This window comes from Calonectris borealis, chromosome 12, assembly GCF_964195595.1.
Source record: "Calonectris borealis chromosome 12, bCalBor7.hap1.2, whole genome shotgun sequence".
In the NCBI taxonomy this organism is placed as follows: domain Eukaryota; kingdom Metazoa; phylum Chordata; class Aves; order Procellariiformes; family Procellariidae; genus Calonectris; species Calonectris borealis.
The window spans coordinates 14,460,063-14,474,901 of NC_134323.1; the positions used below are offsets into that span (position 1 = coordinate 14,460,063).

General features: G+C 39.9%; 1 long non-coding RNA gene across 1 annotated transcript; it reads right to left on the reverse strand.

Annotated features, from left to right (window-relative positions):
• Positions 1-291: 291 nt before the first annotated feature.
• On the reverse strand, positions 292-5,504 carry LOC142087025 (uncharacterized). Its single transcript, XR_012675298.1, has 4 exons — positions 5,373-5,504; positions 4,813-4,873; positions 1,017-1,044; positions 292-391 (listed from the first exon to the last, which is right to left on the reverse strand). It is a non-coding gene; the product is annotated as an uncharacterized LOC142087025 (long non-coding RNA).
• Between the last annotated feature and the right edge of the window lie 9,335 nt (positions 5,505-14,839).

A 14,839-nucleotide genomic window follows, 5' to 3' on the forward strand; every position in this document is an offset into this window, starting at 1 on the left:
CAGTTTTCTGTGTTGGAGAAATTTTTTTCATTTTTGTACGATATATTTAGAACAGCTGATTTATGAGTCCAGCTCCTAGCCTGGACAGATCCTGTTAAGTAGCAAAATAAATTGGTCTAAAATGTAAAAATGATACTTATAATTTTGTTGATCTGAACACATCACACACAAGAAGGCAATTTCTCCCTGCGATGTCATAAGTAAATAAGTAAAAGCCTGTAGGCAAGCTCCACCTTCAAATCTTTTTTTCTTTGATTTTTCAATCTCAGATTTGGCAATCACTTACCGTAGCAGGTGGATCCCAAAGAGCTCTTACTGATTTCAGTAGGTCACTCATGCTCAAGCACTTATCAATATGGATCCGATTCCTCGACCTTGGCCAGAGCTGCACCTAGTGCAAACAATTCACTTTACTATCTATTTCAGCAATTGAAAATACAAGAAGAAAAACTTATGCATTTGTGTTAGTGAGCAGCATCTACTGTGAGCAACAAGAGTTTCTCCAGTATGTTAGCATGCGCCCCTCATTAAAACTGTCTATGTTCTCTTGCACATCTTTGTAAAGTCTGCATATGTGCTTGAACTCAGATTTTATGCACAAAAAATCAAAATGTATTTGCAAAATAAAAAGTAATAATAAAAATATTTACATAAAGCATTAGTTAATGATTTAAATAAATAATGAGCCTATAATAAAACTGTTAAATCTTTCTAAGAGGTACTTAGCTTCAGAGCTGTAAATGTCTGTGCAGCTTTTTTGTAAAAAGGCAAGGAACACGAGAAAGCAACATAAAAATTGAGAAGACTGTCAGATACTAGTTAGTTCACTTATGCTGTATATTATAAATTATGCCATACAACAGAATATTTAAACTTGATTTTCCTCTAACTTAACCGATGTTCCTTTGACAATCCTACTGAAGAACATCTGAGACATATGCATGCATGCTAAAATGAAGGTGTTTTACGCTAACCTTTCTCACATTGTGAAGTAGGTGAACAAATATTATTCATACCTCTCTGTGAAACATCTGTAGAGTGTCACTGAAAATGACACAGAAAAAAAAAGGGGTTTTAAACCAGAATAGTTTAAAAAAAAAAGAGAGAGAGAGAGAAAGAAAAAGAATAACAATCCCTTATGTTGAATGCAGCTACCTAGACACAGTGAAGGGCGCAAAATGCTGATGAGGTCATTGCATTTACATCCCAGGAGTAATACTTTGTTCCATGATTATTTATGCCTGCAAAATCCCAGCTCATAAACTGGTATTTTACTAAAGAATACATTTGTTAAGCATTAGATTCCAGTAGTTACCACTAAATAATATTGACCCCATTGACCTCCTATGAATGTCAATGGAAAAATTCCCAATGATTCCACTGAGAAATTCCTCAGCACTATCCAAGCATAAAGGATGGCACATCTAAATAAAGAAGCTATTAAGAGTTGCTAGGCATTTTCATTGTGCACTTAATATACAATGTAATCTTTATACATTTACTCTAATATTTCTTCATAACCTTTTACGTATACTTCTGCCACACTGTTTTTTGGGGTTTTGGGTTTTTTTAATTTGGAGTATCCAATATAGTAAAACATTCATATATCTGTTATTGCTCCCACTAATTGGCCTATGACTCCAGTGGGGATTGGTGATGAAAGGAAGGAAAGAATTAACAGCAGGAGGTTGTGGTACAGGGCACAGCTACAGATCTTACAAGACTGAGACTGTAAAAATTACTAATTTTCTATTATATCACTATCATGTTATTCTCATAATCACAACATGGGTCAGGTTTTAACCTCAACAAGCATATTCTTTCTTAATCAGTTTGAGTCTATGACAATGCAATATTACACTTAATTTAACTGTACATGATGCCTTTGAACAGGCCATGGAAATGGGCCAAGAATAATCATAAACAAGATTATTTTATATACAGCATTTAGAGAGACTGAATAATCATTCAATTTTTTTCCTCCTCTTCTTTCCTCTCCCCACTCCCCAAAGGACAGTCTCTGTCATCCAACTTAATGAGCTGCAAAGATCCACCAGAAAATGTTAGTTAACATCTATTCCTTTGAGGATTATTTTCTAGTGGCTGATGGCAGAGAAACCTTATATTTACTAAGCCACATTTTCAGACACCAGCTTGTGTTTTGGGACCTGTGAATTGATGGATGTAGTTATTTGTCCTATATTTTAGGCTCACTAAACAGACAAAATCCAGGAATAATTTAGTAGCCTAAACTCCATTTAGACTACTGTGTGGTTAAATAACTGTTGTGCTCAACAAAGGTTTTAATAAATATAATCACATACTAAGAACATATGATAAGCAAAATAAGAACAAAAAACATTGAAACAAATAGCTTTTTTTTTTTGTTTGCTTTTCTGATTTTCATTAGTTAATAAAGATGAGAAAGAAATTATCATATACAAGACAAAACTCATTTAATGATCCTGGAAGCAGACAGTAATGTGAATGCTGTTAATAACAGGTGAAAACTGATGATATGTGTAGCATGTAACGTGTTATGAAAATTGAACTTTTCCAGTCTAATGAGGTAAGATTTAAAGTCCTTAAAATTGGTGACCATGGAGTGGAAAGTAATCATATTTAACAAAATGTAAGGCAAGGCCTCTCCACTATGACTTATGAATCAGTGATCAGATCTAATAATCGGAAGAAAACAATCTAAGAACCAACAACTGATCAAGCTGTGTTCAGTGCATTCAGTGTCGCTTTCATTTTTTTCTTCAGGCATCAGTCTCTCAGAAGTCTGTTTCGATAGCCCTCAGTGATAACCTCTCGCGTCAGTTGTGTGAGTAATTTTATTTAATTCCTGTCATTATGTTATTGTTGGGAAACAGAGAAAAATGTTTTATACTGACATATTTTGATATTCTAAAATTTTCAAACAGAGACAGTGCTCATAAGTTTGTTTTATCTTGACGAAATTCATCCGACAGATGAATGAATGCTGTTAGATTTACTATTATAAATACTTTTGACCCTGGATAGAAATAGAACTGCAGCACAGGTTCCCAGTGCGCTGAATACCAGAGAACCAGTTCATCTATGTAATAAAATTTAGATGAACTATGAAAATATACATTGCTTGGATTTATTTGTAGGTATGTAGATAGATATATTGAAATATGGGATCTAAACTTTATCATTCTCATACTATTACTGTTGCTGAAAATACACATAAACATAATTCTAATACACTAGTCATAGTTAAATCACTCTTCTAAGGATTTTGTGATTTCTGGACAAAACAATAGCTATCACCTGCTGTTATCATGAATGTTTTTAGACAAAGCACTGCTTTGAGCATTGATCTTACCCCTGTGAACTGCTGCAATTATTTACAGCCTTTCCCTTAATAGTTTTTTCTTTCATTGCATTACAAAACACACCCCCCCCAACTTCTTCAACAGTTCTATTTCATTCCGTCCTGCATTCCTTCCCACCAGAATCTCTCTCAAGTTTTATATTATTTAAGAAACTAAACATTTCAAGGTTTTTTTCTTTATACGCTGCTATAGATTTTGCTTGCTCCTTATTACCACTGTTTGTAGTTATGGATGCAGGTTAAAATGACTGACACACAGTCCTTGTTTGAAGTCGGGTCGTTGAGTCTTCTGGCTGCAGGCAGGCAGCCAGAGATTATTTGTGGCAAGGATTGTGACAGAAACGATCACAAACTGGCATAGTAATAAGCTTATTTCCACCCAAATGAGCTCATTACCTTGCCCCCACCCCACAGCTTTAGGACGATGATTCATATATCAGTTAGAGTACTCTGTGGTTGATTCTGATCATGCTTTGGAGGAGTTTTAAATTTACAGCCATCGCCCTGTATAACCAAAAAGATGAGGGTAATCTCAGATCCAGGTAGGGTGTCTGCCAGTTACTTAACTTTTGTGCAATATCTGACATACAGTAGTGAATCAATCTTTCATTTCACCCAGCATAATGATAAGATGTCATCAATAACTAAATGCAATATTTTATCAGCTTTTACTACTAGTGACAGTAAACTGATTTTGAGCTGCAGGATATTAAGGCTTAAAAGACAATAAAGCTTAAAGCTTTCACAGGTTTGTAAGTGGGTTGGTAGGTGATCTCAGGGCAAAAGCAGGGTACAAAGACTAGACAACGGCAAAGTGTGTCTCCAAAAATACTTTATGACTTAATAATATACCCTTCCAATTATGAACACCATTAACTGGAACAAGAAAGGATTTAGGACCAGAGTTCAAAGAAAGTAGAAAGACCTCCGAAATGAACAACATTTCCCAGTATTGGCAAGATATTAATGCCTTATTATTTAGTGATTATTACTGTTGCATATTAATACAATATATTATAAGCCACAAGTCTTTCCAATAAAACTGCAGTCTCTCTCTTTTCCCCCAGCCAGAGTCACCTGCTTTATTCAAGAAATGGCAATTTGGCAAACAATACAAATACATTCAATTATAAAACAGAGAAACAGTCTCACTTTCTTTGATATGAATAGCAAACTAATTAGCTGCTGTAGCAGAATTTTGCATGTTTATTTCCTGTTTAATAAAAATCTGACACAGTGGTCATTAGCATCTTAGGATGTACTCAACTTAATATGCAAAGCATACAAAAGTTAACATAATAATTATATTAGAACAAATAGGATACAAAATGTTTAGATGAATTTAACTCATTAAATAATTTCATCTTTACACTAATGCACTAACACAGGCAGTTGCAGTATTTTCCATCGTGTACTACACTCAAATAAATTAAATATATTTTGGATACCTGCTATTTGTCCTCACATAGTCTTCCATTAAGAACAGAACCATGGCTATGATGATCAACTCTAGGAAGAAACGAGTAGTCAAAAAAGAGAAATCTCTCTTATGCTTTATAATATCTACATACACACACACACAAAAAGTGTTGGACTACCAAAAGAGAAGGGTTCATCTGCTTTTCTGAGGAGAGATACATAGACTCCACTCTGCCCTTACAGTTCTTATATAGTTAATTTGGTTTAAATCTAAAAGAACATTAGCTCATTCCCATCTGTTCTTCTATGGTTTTTAAGCATCTTATTTTGTTCCAAAAAATAAATTAAAACACGCGAAAGTGTTATTAAGGTTGCCCAGGTGAAATCACAAAATTTAAGGTCTAACCATAGCTTTTCACCTGCAGAGATCTCTCTCTTTTTCTAAACAGCCAGAAAAGCATTGAGGAAAAAAATACATACATACTCACTGCCAATTCAATGTTGGAATCCTAGTGCAAATTTAGCATTTTTTTGTCATTTCATTTGGTTTTTTTTGAATAAGAAGTAAGGACTGGGCAGGTAGAAGTACCTGTGGAAATTCATGAATGTGTGTTTTTGCTGCAGCTGTGTCTAAGGTTTTTATGGAAGAGCTTTTCTGGGGTATGTATTTCCATCCTGCACCAAGAAAAGCCTTCACAATAGGCATTCCTGTTCTCCCCAAACTGCATGTGAAAAGAATACCAATAATTTTTAAAATTAAAGTCAGCATTCTTGTATTCTGCTGGAGAATTTTTAACGGACACATACTTTCAGAACTTTTTTCCCCAAAATGTTGACTTCTTTCAATCCCTTCCATCCCAGAAGTATGAGAAGGATGAGACACCACAATGAGAAGCGGCTCCTTGTAAGAAAGAGGAAAGTGCAGGTAGACACATGAACACTGGAACTATTTTCACTTTCTTAAACTTCACATATAGGCTACACTTATTAATTAATAATCTGATCTGTTTCATCTTTTGGTGAAAACTTTTTTTCAGGGACAGTCTTTCAGACTGTTCTTTTTAACTTTCCAGATACACTTTTACAGAAAAAAACTTCCTTAATGGCCACTGCACAGCATGACTTTGTATACACTTGTGACTTTGACAAGACCCCAAGTTGCCCAGAGTTCTGTAGTGAAGCTATCTCAATCTTCAAGTATTAGTACACTAAAGAAGACTCAAATTTCTGAGTCTTCAACTTAAGAAATAAGTCCTTTAGCTTTTTATTATAATAAAAACATGAGACCAAACAGAGATGTCAAAAGGAATAATAGGGTGTTGTGGTTTAACCCCAGCCAACAACTAAGCACCACACAGCCATTCTCTCCTCTCATGGCAGGATGGAGGAAAGAATCGGAAGAGTAAAGGTGAGAATACTCGTGGGTTGAGATGAAGACAGTTTAATAGGTAAAGCAAAAGCCGTGCACACAAGCAAAGCAAAACAAGGAATTCATTCACTGCTTCCCATTGGCCCACAGGTGTTCAGCCATCTCCAGGAAAGCAGGGCTCCATCACGTGTAATGGTTACTTGGGAAGACAAACGCCATCACTCTGAACGTCCCTCCCTTCCTTCTTCTTCCTCCAGCTTTATATGCTGAGCATGACGTCATATGGTATGGAATATCCCTTTGGTCAGTTGGGGTCAGCTGTCCCCGATGTGTCCCCTCCCAGCTTCTTGTGCACCCCCAGCCTCCTCGCTGGTGGGGTGGGGTGAGAAGCAGAAAAGGCCTTGACTGTGTGTAAGCACTGCTCAGCAGGAACGAAAACATCCCTGTGTTATCAACACTGTTTCAGCACAAATCCAAAACACAGCCCCATACTAGCTACTATGAAGAAAATTAACTCTATCCCAGCCAAAACCAGCACACAGGGCTTCATACACCAATATCCCCTATCCATTGTGAGCTTGCACACCTTTCATTTCCAGGCTTCATTTTGTTCCACTCAAAGACTAAGAACAAAAGCAAAACCCTGTATGTTCTCCTCTGGTCCCCAGGAAAGTCTTCTCTCCTTCTCTGTAGCTCCCTGTTTTCTCATGGCAGTGTCCCAACTCCATAATGTGATCTGTACAGCCTTTGCTACAGAACAACCTCCTCCCCATCACATCTCGTTTTTCCTAAAGAAAAGTAACACAATTCTGGTAAAAAAACCCAAACAACAACAACAAAAAAAACCAACAAACACCCCTCCTCAAAAAAAGCCCCAACCAAATTCAAACCACACATTCCCCAACAACAATGTTCAGCACAATGACACTTCTAGAAAAACTTCTTGTAACTTTGAAATAATAGCAAGCCACGACATTTTTAAATATTCTGTTTTTTATGAAGTAACTCATAGATAATTCTATCTGATATATTCCAATATGGGTATGTCATAATAAAAGTTTAATGCAGTTTTAAATCTGATCTGCTGATCCTGGATCAAAAGATCTCTCTCTATTGGCCTTGGTGTCAAGATGTTCCTAATAGCTGTATATTTCATGACTTTAAAATAGATCCGTGTTCTTTCAGATACCACCCTGCATGGCTGGCAGCAATGTCTTCAATTTGTGTGCAAGACACATTCTTTAAAGGCAAGTGATTCAGCAGTTATAACGGTGTATGCACATCCAGAACCAACTTTCCACCTGAAACATGCAAGGTGGTGTGTTGTGCTGACCTGACAAGCCAACATGAGTAGATATGCATATACACAGCAGAGGAACTTAACCATATTTGTAACCTACCTGTTAACACAAATGGGTTTGTTAATTAAAGCCCCCTTTAAAAAAAAAAAAAAAAAAAAAATCTATCTACAGTTCTGCAGAGGTTTTTTTACCTGGTAAGAAAAAAATTTAATCCTGGGACTTTATTATTTCTCCCACAATACATAACCTTCATTTCATACTCCTTTGAGGGTTTTCATTGGCCCAGATAGGACATAATTGTTGCCAGTTATATCTTAGCTGAGAAAATTCTGTTCAATGATTAAATCATCTTTGACTTTTCCAGAGAGTTTAAGGAAGCAAGCCATAGGCAATCTAATATGAACTTCTGATTATCAGTGTCTATATTGAGCATTATGTTTGATTCAAGTATAATTTATGTTTACTAGAATCTGCCTTCCAGAATAAAATTCATGTTGTCAATGCTAGTGATCACACAAAACTTCTTACCTGTTTTCCTTCTGTTACCTGAACTTTTAGCTTTGTAACAAATGTCAGTTGAGGAATATGAGAAATTGAACTCTGACATTTTTGCTACATTGATTTAAGATGACCCTTTTTAGCTTCCCTTTCTGCACCTACATCAAAGCTGGCAAAATCCTCAGATAAACTACATTATTAGGACTTCACGTATGCAGGCAGTTCTTGGATTTTTAGAAGTGTTTATTGTTTAATTTAAAAATAACTCTAAATATAATGGCAGACAAGTGGAGAAAAGCTTGAAAGACAAATTTTGCATTTAGCCAATGCATTTGCATTTTTTCTTTAGCAAAGAGACAATGTCAGATGGTGTGCAAATCAGACCCATCATCCCAAGAAACATTTCATTACCTTTATAGGGTTACTTATCCTCTTTCACAGTTTCCAAGCTCTGCAGAAGGATATCTTCTAATGGTCCTAAGAGATTTTGGCACCTGAAGGACACATGAATGAAACAAAAAGTCTGAAGAACTATACTGAAATAACTATTTCATAACCAAATAGCTCAATATCCCACCCATGATGCTAGCCAAAAGAAGAAAAAACAAAACAACAAACAAAACAACACACTGTTTCTGCTCAAAACAAGTATCTTACTTCCCCTTTTAATTTATTTAGCTGGAATGTGGGACTCTGTAAATCCAGCCCTCTTTATGACTCATGTTAATCTTTAAATACCTCATCTGTCTTGGTGGCAACTAATTATTGATTTTATGTAAGAACTATTTAATTAACCAGAAAACTGAGAATAATAAGCTGGTACAGAGGGGAACCTCTATAGATGCCTCCATATGGATGCTTCTTCAATCTTTAGTTCCCTTTGCATCTTCAATGACACTCTCCTTATCACTTGGTAGTGTTTCTGATGTGCAGCATGTTGCAAGCTTATTTTAGATGCTGACATTTCTGAGAACAGTTGGTTTGATATACATGTACTAACAAAACAGAGTTGGTGAAAGATTAATATTTTGTTGGCAAAGGTCAGTTGTGTGATAATGGCTTTTACTTACTCAACAAAACTTTTTAAGGAAGGTTACAGTAAATTAACCTAACTCCTGTCTGTCAATCAATATATGACCACATGACATGTTTGCTCTTTGATAAACTGTTATAGTTCAGCATGTATTGTACTAAGCTATAAAAGAGCTAGAATGAGAAAGCTTCTCACATGGACAAATTTAGATTCTCTGGTAATTTATCCAAGGAATGATAACCTTTATTTAGAAGAAGAGTCACAAATGTGCAGGTCAAGGTGAGTGTTTGTAGTTTATGACTATATCAGAAGATGAGGATAAAAGACTTGGTATTAATACACTCAAGAAAGAGCTTGGTGAGAAACTACTTTTTTTTTTTTTTTAAATACTCTGGGTTCCTCATGCTTGGCAAATGCTCACACACTTTTACTCTTTTTCTCAGGGAAGGCCCTGATTCAACAAAACACTTACCTATCTTCTTCACAAAAAGGCTTTAGTGACCCTAAAAATAAACATACTGGGTTAGCCCAGGAGTTGTTCCAGCCTGATATCGTTTTTTCAAACAGTGGCTGGTGAGAAGCACATGGGAAAAGGCTGCAAGAACGCTAAATACATACAAAGATGCATCCTGGCATGCACTTTATTTACTTCTATCTGCGTACAGGTTACAGAAAGTTTTGCTTGACTAACAGCTGTTATGTCCACCTTGTCCCCAAAATTTTCAGGAAGGGACAAAAAAGTGGAAAAATGCCTTATGCTTATATCACTCCAGGCAGTCCTGGAGGAAGACTTCAGTATTCAGAAAGCAGGGAAGGTGACTCTTTCCTCACATTAGGAGGAACTGATGCATCATGAAGCAGTCTGATCCAGCCCAGTGACATGCCTCTGACTTACTCATCCAGGAAATTGGGCAGACCACCAAGACGGGTCACAATAGAAAGGCATTTGCTATTATTGAGACCTTTGAGAATCATCATTGCAGGTTGCAGGGAGAAGTCCCGAAGGGATCAAAAGGGACTTCAGGGCGCTGGGGCGACTGGTGGGAGGATCGGGAGCACAGGTAGTTTTTTCCTCGATCGCTTTAGTGGCAGGGCAGAACACCGAAAGGAACAGGAAAACTCATCGGATCAACACGTGGCTCAGGGGCTGGTGCCATCGACAGAATTTTGGCTTCTTTGACCACGGGGAGGTTTACACGGCACCGGGCCTGCTGGCGACGGACGGAGTTCAGCTGTCTCGCAGGGGGAAAAGGATTCTCGCGTGTGAGTTGGCCGGGCTCATCGAGAGGGCTTTAAACTAGATTCGAAGGGGGACGGGGATAAAACCAGGCTCTCTAGAGAAGAGCCTAGGGACCGCACGCCATTGTCGGGGGAGAAATCGGCAGCCCAGCTGAAGTGCATCTATACCAATGCACGCAGCATGGGCGGCAAACAGGAGGAGCTGGAAGCCATTGTGCAGCGGAGTAGCTATGACTTAGTCGCCATCACGGAAACATGGTGGGATGAGTCGCACGATTGGAGTGCTGCAATGGACGGCTATAAGCTCTTCAGAAGGCACAGGCGAGGAAGGAGAGGCGGTGGGGTAGCCCTGTATGTTAGGGAATGCTTCGACTGTCTAGAGCTCGATGGTAGTGATGACGAGGTCGAGTGCTTGTGGGTAAGGATGAGGGGGAAGGCCAACAAGGCAGATATCCTGCTGGGGGTCTGTTATAGACCACCTAGCCAGGACGAGGAGGCAGATGAAATATTCTACCAGAGGCTGGCAGGAGTCTCCCAGTCGCTAGCCCTTGTTCTCGTGGGGGACTTCAACTTTCCAGACGTCTGCTGGAAATACCACACGGCAGAGAGGAAACAGTCAAGGATGTTCCTGGAGTGTGTGAAGGATAACTTCCTGACGCAGCTGGTAAGCGAGCCCACCAGGGGAGATGCCTCGCTTGACCTGCTGTTCACGAACAGAGAAGGGCTGGTGGGAGATGTGGTGGTTGGAGGCCGGCTTGGGCTTAGCGACCATGAAATGGTAGAATTTTCGATACTTGGTGAAGTAAAGAGGGGGGCCAGCAAAACCGCTACCATGGACTTCCGGCGGGCGGACTTTGGCCTGCTCAGGACACTGGTCGAGAGGGTCCCTTGGGAGACAGTCCTGAAGGGCAAAGGGGTCCAGGAAGGCTGGACGTTCTTCAAGAAGGAAGTCTTAAAGGCGCAGAAGCGGGCTGTCCCCATGTGCCACAAGAAGAACGGGCGGGGAAGGCGACCGGCCTGGCTGAACGGGGAGCTCTGGCTGGGACTCAGGGAAAAAAGGAGAGTTTATCACTTGTGGAGGAAGGGTCAGGCAACTCAAGAAGAGTACAGGGATCGCGTTAGGTCGTGCAGAGAGGAAATTAGAAAGGCAAAAGCCCGGCTAGAACTCAACCTGGCCACTGTCGTGAGAGACAACAAAAAATGCTTTTATAAGTATGTTAATGACAAAAGGAGAGCCAAGGAGAATCTCCATCCTCTATTGGATGCGGGGGGGAACGTTGCCACCAAGGACGAGGAAAAGGCTGAGGTACTCAACGCCTTCTTTGCCTCAGTCTTTAGTAGTCAGAGTGGTTATCCTCAGGGTACTCAGCCCCCTGAGCTGGAAGACAGGGACGACGAGCAGGATAAACCCCCCATAATTCAAGAGGATGAAGTTCATGACCTGCTATGCCACCTGGACGTTCACAAGTCTATGGGGCCGGATGGGATCCACCCGAGGGTACTGAGGGAGCTGGCAGAGCAGCTTGCCGAGCCGCTCTCCATCATTTACCAGCAGTCCTGGTTAACTGGGGAGGTCCCGGACGACTGGAGGCTCGCCAGTGTGACTCCCATCTACAAGAAGGGCCGGAGGGAGGATCCGGGGAACTACAGACCGGTCAGTCTGACCTCGGTTCCGGGGAAGATCATGGAGCGGTTGGTTTTGAGGGTGCTCACGAGCCATGTCCAGGACAACCAGGGGATCAGGCCCAGCCAGAATGGGTTCATGGAAGGCAGGTCCTGCTTGACCAACCTGATCTCCTTCTATGACCAGGTGACCCGCCTAGTGGATGAGGGAAAGGCAGTGGATGTGGTCTACTTGGACTTCAGTAAGGCCTTTGACACTGTCTCCCACAGCATTCTCCTAGAGAAGCTGGCGGCTCACGGCCTAGACAGGTACACTCTTCGCTGGGTAAAAAACTGGCTGGACGGCCGAGCCCAGAGAGTTGTGGTCAACGGAATTAAATCCAGTTGGCGGCCGGTCACGAGCGGTGTTCCCCAGGGCTCAGTACTGGGGCCGGTCCTGTTCAATATCTTCATCAATGATCTGGACGAGGGGATCGAGTGCTCCCTCAGTAAGTTTGCAGACGACACCAAGTTGGGCGGGAGTGTTGATCTGCTCAAGGGTAGGAAGGCTCTGCAGAGGGACCTGGACAGGCTGGATCGATGGGCCGAGGCCAACTGTATGAGATTCAACAAGGCCAAGTGCCGGGTCCTGCACTTCGGCCACAACAACCCCAGGCAACGCTACAGGCTTGGGGAAGAGTGGCTGGAAAGCTGCCCAGAGGAAAAGGACCTGGGGGTGCTGGTCGACAGCCGGCTGAACATGAGCCGGCAGTGTGCTCAGGTGGCCAAGAAGGCCAACGGCATCCTGGCCTATATCAGAAATAGTGTGGCCAGCAGGAGTAGGGAGGTGATCGTGCCCCTGTACTCGGCACTGGTGAGGCCGCACCTCGAATACTGTGTTCAGTTTTGGGCCCCTCACTACAAGAAGGACATGGAGGTTCTGGAGCGTGTCCAGAGGAGGGCAACGAAGCTGGTGAAGGGCCTGGAGCACAAGCCTTATGAGGAGCGGCTGAGGGAACTGGGGTTGTTTAGTCTGGAGAAGAGGAGGCTGAGGGGCTCCTCATCGCACTCTACAACTACCTGAAAGGAGGGTGTAGCGAGGTGGGTGTTGGTCTCTTCTGCCAAGTAACTAGCGATAGGACAAGAGGAAATGGCCTCAAGTTGCGCCAAGGGAGGTTTAGATTGAACATTAGGAAAAATTTCTTTACTGAAAGAGTGGTCAGGCCTTGGAACAGGCTGCCCAGGGAAGTGGTGGAGTCACCATCCCTGGAGGTATTTAAAAGACATGTAGATGAGGCCCTTAGGGACATGGTGTAGTGGGCATGGTGGTGTTGGGTTGACGGTTGGACACGATGATCTTAGAGGTCTTTTCCAACCTGTATGATTCTATGATTCTATGATTCTATGATCATCCACAAGCAAAGCAAAATCAGAGTGCAATACCAGCACCCCTCATTTCACACACAGAGTTAGGAACTAATATGACATTAGTGTTCAAAATCACATTAACATGCAAAAATCTTTTGTTCACAGATGCATACTTTCCTTTTTTCCTAGTCTGTTCCTTGGCGTCATCTTAAAATCCAGGAGACCTTGATATCATCCTATGGATTTCAAGATGTCAAAAGCAAAAATCTAACAAATAAAATAGACCTAAGTGAACGTTAGAGAAAGAAACTGCATTTCTTGCATCTGCATCAGTGCTGAAAGTTTTCATAGTCTGTGGGATGGGAACCCAAGAAATGAGTTAGCAAAAACTCAGCATTTCAAATTTTCTAAGCATGTTCACATTTCAAAATTTGCTTTTGCTCAGAAATAAAAATGCCTATGTTTAGGAAACTTCTGATATGAAAAATAAAAAAAAAAGATAATATGTATTTCTAATTTGGATAAAATTTCAATTTGAAGAGTCACAGGTAACTGCACTTTCATTTAGATGTATTTACTTTGTCATTTATATTTGTACTACTCTTACCTTGTTGTAGAGGTCAACAGAAAAGATGCAACACAACTGCTAGAAAAGCATGATACACAGATCATTACTCTAGTCTCAGAGCAAAGGCTACTATTTGCTGACACAATTCTAACCAGTACCTAATCAATCCAGTTGGAAAATCAAAGGGTACTGAAAACAGCTGGTCTTCTAATTAGTACACTGAGTGCTAATCCCTTCTTTCTGAGTGTTAAAACTACCTCAGTGATAGAAACTCTGATCTAAGTAGTAAGAGAGAATTAAAATCTTTACAAGGAAACTTGTGATTAATGAATTAAAAATAAAAAAAAATTCAATATTGATATTGTTTCTAATCATATGTGATGTGCACTGTATTAAAACATCAGAAAATAACTACATATTTATATAGGTATAAATATCAACACGGCAACTTCAAAAGGAAAAAGATTTCTGTTGCTATCTACTATAGTAATTTTATTGCATTTTATGCTGAATTTCCATGAGAAAATATTTTCTCTCTTCTTTCTTGTACTTCAATTTATTTTTCAATTTAATACTAGGTTTTCTGCAGTCTTCTCTCATCTTCTATTAAAATCAGTGGAATTTAGATTATAAGGTAATACTATAAAATGAAAAACTAATCAATTTGAAGTTTGCATGTAATCAGATTCAGTTAATCTTGAAGTCTAAAAGGTTCTGAGTATTCATAAAAAATATTCACTCTCAAAGAGCCAAAAGCCACTTCTTCCCTGTCCATAGGTCTGGTGATCTCCAGAAAAGTATCACAGTCTCTGTTATGGTCCTGTCTTGTAATGAAAACTGAGACCTCAGGATTAAATTTACCCTGAGTTCAAAGTGACCATAAGCAATATTATCTGTGCATGTATCATCTTTGTATTTCTGTCCTTTGCCTGTTCATATTTTTACTAGATAATGAGAGCAACCACATAAAGAGAACAGAATCCTGCTCCTCTATAATCATGCAATTCTTTTTATTTTGGTTTCTTCACCCTTCTAACTTACAGCTAGTACTGAGAGGAAGTACTGAGCTGCCAAAAAT